Below are 4820 nucleotides of genomic sequence, written 5' to 3'. Positions count from 1 at the left end.
CTTCAACTGACCCATTCACATGGACCCATTTGTCCGAAGGGGAAGGTGCTAAGAGTGTGATGGCTGGAGCTTCTTGGCCTTTTATATGATTATTTATTTAACATATTTTTATACTGCCCAAAAGGCAAGGTCTCTGGGTGGTTTACAAGATAAAAACAACCAATAAAAGATTAACGCATTTCAACAATTAAAATTTAAAAAGTTAAAACTATTAACACACAATTAAAACAGTATTAATTAAAAGCCTGAGTGAACAAATGTGTCTTGACTGCCCTTTTAAAAGTTATAAGAGATGGGGAGGCTCTTATTTATGCAGGAAGTGTGTTCCAAAGCCTCAGGGCAGCAATAGAGAAGGCCCATCCCTGAGTAGCCACCAGACGAGCTGGTGGCAACTGCAGATGGACCTCTCCAGATGATGTCAATGGGCGGCATGGTTCATAGCGAAGAAGACGTTCTCTTAAATACTCAGGGCCCAAGCTGTTTAGGGCTTTATAGGTTATAATCAAAACCTTGTACTTTGCCTGGAAACTCATCGGCAGCCAGTGTAGATCTTTTTAGATAGGAGTGATATGGTCTCTCCGAGATGACCGAGAGACCAACTTGGCTGCTGCATTCTGAACTAACTGCATTTTCTGGACTACATACAAAGGCAGCCCCACATGGAGCGCACTGCAGTAGTCAAGTCTGGAGGTGACCAGCAGATGAACTGCTGTTCTGAGGTCATTTATCTCAAGAAATGGATGCAGCTGGCTTATCAGCCAAAGCCGATAAAAGGCACCTCTGGCCACTGCCTCAACCTGGGACACCAGGGAGAGCTTTGTGTTCAGAAGCACCCTCAGACTGCATACCTGGACTCGGGAGATGATTTTGATCTGCCTGTTCAGGATGAGGTCACACTTCCCCAGAAGGGATTGCGTACCTGTTCCTTCTGGGGAAATGTGACCCTATCCAAAACAGGCAGATCAAAATCATCTCCCGAGTTCTGCCCCACACAATAAGTACCTCCATCATATCTGGATTCAGTCTCAGCTTGTTACCTCTCATCCAGCCCATCACTGCCTCCAGACAGGCATTTAGGGAGGTTATGCCTTCTCCTGATGATGTGGACATGGAGAAATAGATTTGGGTGTCATCAGCTTACTGATAATGCCCTGCACCAAATCTCTTTCCCAGCGGTTTCATGTAGATGTTAAACAACATTGGAGACAATACGGAGCCCTGAGGGACACGATCGCAAAGTTCAGTTTTTGAAGAACATTCCCTGAGATAAACCATTAGGGATGTGCACAAAACCAGTTTGCCTGGTTCGGTACGAGTTCGAACCAGAAGGGGTGGTTCGGTTTTGGTTTTGCTTGAACCTCCTCCTGGTTCGGTTTGAATTTGTACTGGTTTGAACTGATTCAAACCTGTTTGAACTGGTTCAGACACCCCAAAATTGGTAGGATGATAGCTGGCACTCAGGGGTACCTGCCATCCAAACCCCAAAGCAATAGGACACTTGTACGATTTTTATGAATTCTTGAAAATTATTTCTATTTTTTTCTCATTGGATATAATGGGACTCCAACAATCCCATTATTCCCTGTTGTGGAGCACCCATGGTTTCCAACAACCATGCAAACCCCGAAGCAATCAGACACCCCTATGATTTTTTATGAATATTTGAAATGTTTTTAATTATTTTTCTCATAGGGTATAATAAGACCCAAACCAGCCCATATCCCCTATTGTGGAGCACCTAGGGGCACAAAATTGGGGTAGTGGTAGACAACCAGGGATGCCTACTATCCACAAAGTTCCAAGGCAATCGGACACTCCTCTGATTATTGGTGAATTTTAAATTATTTTGGAATTCCTCATAGAGAATAATGAGGATTGCAGCAAATGTATAGCTTCACGTCGGGGAGAAAGGGGTGTCCTAGAGTGGAGTGTGGTTGGTGGTAGTTCCCAAGGGGGGCAAGGAAGCTATCAGAATTATTTGAAAGGAATTGGGCAAAAGGCTGATTTTTAAGTGATTTTTGAAGTTTATGTGTCTTTAAGGTTAGCAATGAGAGTGGATTCATGGTTTGTCATTGAAAATCTTATATGCTACCAAAGAATCTACGCTCAGAACACTTCAGAAAGAACAAAACCCAGTACCCCATGGGTTAGCAACCCATGGAGGAGGTTGTCACCCTCTCTCTGGGCCACCCCAGCACCCCCCAAGTGCAGTTATGGGGCTGCTGAAACCTCCATTCCTCCCTATGGAGAAAAATATTAAAGCCACTTGTGGGGTGCTGGGGTGGCCCAGAGTGAGTGGTGGTCTAGTGCAAAGAGGGTGCCAACCACCCCCATGGGTTGCTAACCCATGGGGTACTGGGTTTTGTTGTTTCTGAAGTGTTCTGAGCGTAGATTCTTTGGTAGCATATAAGATTTTCAATGACAAACCATGAATCCACTCTCATTGCTAACCTTAAAGACACATAAACTTCAAGAATCACTTAAAAATCAGCCTTTTGCCCAATTCCTTTCAAATAATTCTGATAGCTTCCTTGCCCCCCTTGGGAACTACCACCCACCACACTCCACTCTAGGACACTCCTTTTCCCCCGACGTGAAGCTATGCATTTGCTGCCATCCTAATTATTCCCTATGAGGAATTCAAAAATACTTTAACAATTCACCAATAATCAGAGGAGTGTCCAATTGCCTTGGGGTTTTGTGGGTGGTAGGAACCCCTGTCTGTCTACCACCCACCCCGCTTTTGTGCCACTAGGTGCTCCACAATAGGGGATATGGACTGGTTGTGGTCCCATTATACTCTATGAGAAAAATAATTGAAAATATTTCAAATATTCATAAAAAATCGTAGTACTGTCCGATTGCTTCAGAGTTTGGGTGGTTGTTAGCACCCATCAGTGCTACACAATATGGTATAATGGCCTGGTTCGAGTCCCATTATACCCTATGAGAAAAAATAGAAATAATTTTCAAAAATTCATAAAAAATCATACGAGTGTCCGATTGCTTTGGGGTTTGAGTGACAGGTACCCCGGGTGCCAGCTACCATCCTAGCAATTTTTGGATGTCCAAACCAGTTCAAACTTGTTTGAATCGAACCACCCCCTGGTTTGGTTCAAATTCGAACCTGCAGCTCGAAACTGATAGCTGGTTCGGTTCGAATTCGAACCTTTGAACCACCGTGGTTCAAATTTGAATTTGAACCAGTTCACACATCCCTAGACACCATCTGGAATCTGCCCGAGAGGTAAGAGCCAGCGTGGTGTAGTGGTTAGAGTGCTGGACTAGGACCGGGGAGACCCGAGTTCAAATCCCCATTCAGCCATGAAACTAGCTGGGTGACTCTGGGCCAATCACTTATCTCTCAGCCTAACCTACTTCACAGGGTTGTTGTGAAAGAGAAACTCAAGTATGTAGTACACCGCTCTGGGCTCCATGGAGGAAGAGCGGGATATAAATGTAATAATAATAATAATAATAATAATGGAACCACTGCAAAGCAGTGCCTCCCACCCCCAACCCCCTCAGATGCTTCAGAATGATATTATGGTTGATGGTATTGAAAAATGCCGAGAGGTCCAGAAGGACTAACAGAGTGACACTTCCCCTGTCATTTCCCAATTGGAGATCATCCATCAGGCCAACCAAGGCAGTCCCCACCCCACCCAAAATCCGGTCTAGATAATCAGTTTCCTCCAAGACTCCTTGGAATTGGGAGGTCACCACTCTCTCAATTACCTTGCCCAGCCATGGAAGGTTGGAGATAGGCCTATAGTTGCTCAACTGAGGAACCCAGGGCAGGTTCCTTCAGAACTGGTCTAATAATTGCCTTCTTAAGACAAGGAGGCATCCTGCCCCCGCCTCCGAGAAGCATTTATTATCTCTACCAGGCCTTCTACAACAACCTCCATGCCAGATTGTATTAGCCACGTCAGGCAAGGGTCAAGAGAACAGGTGGTAGGCTGCATTGCTCCAAGTAGCTTGTCCACATCCTCACGAGTCACAAACTGAAACTGATCCAGCCTAACCACAGAAGAGGAGTCACCGGACACCACCTATTCAGACATTGCAATAATTGTGGGGTCTAAATCCAAGTTGGCCCAAATACGAGATATTTTATCCACAATTTTTTTTAATTATTTTTTGCTGGAAAAGTTGCTTCCAAGCATTGTCAGGAGTACAAACGATCCCTGGCCAATGGCTTAGTTAGCACATCTGCTACTATTTGTTCACTTGGACAATACATCAATTTTAAGAGTCCTTTTCCTTGTGCAATAATGATTGCTGCTGCTGCTGATTTCCCACACATAATGATATTTGGTTTCAATGTGTTTTGTTCTAAATTTATTTTTCTCCAGTTGTGAGATCTGGAAGCAGCTTAGATTATCCTCAAACATTTCAGTGGGTTTTGGTTCATCTATGTTTAAATTCAACATTAGCTTGTGCAGCCATGCCACCTCTTGACATGCGTGAGTGGCAGATGCATATTCGGCCTCAGTAGATGAGAGAGGGAAAAATGGGGGAACACGGGTACTAAATGCAAAAACTATATTATAAAACCCATGAACAAGAGCAAGGTAATGCATACAGAGGCACAATGCAGGATAAAACCAAACTACACATATAATGACAAATTCCCACAGGCACCCATGTTACAACAGCAAGTCAATACAATAATAAGGGCTGAAACAAACTCCACAAGATCAAAAATGTTATGCTGACGACAGTCACTGAAATGCTGGTCGTAGATAATGGTGTAAATGGTGCTGATGTGCACTCAATCCTCATGAATGAGAGCTGCACTCTGCCATACCTGTCAA

Source organism: Hemicordylus capensis, chromosome 3 (genome assembly GCF_027244095.1).
Source record: "Hemicordylus capensis ecotype Gifberg chromosome 3, rHemCap1.1.pri, whole genome shotgun sequence".
Classification (NCBI taxonomy): Eukaryota; Metazoa; Chordata; class Lepidosauria; order Squamata; family Cordylidae; genus Hemicordylus; species Hemicordylus capensis.
The sequence above is the reverse complement of the archived record's forward strand: the minus strand, read 5'-3'. Positions refer to the sequence as shown.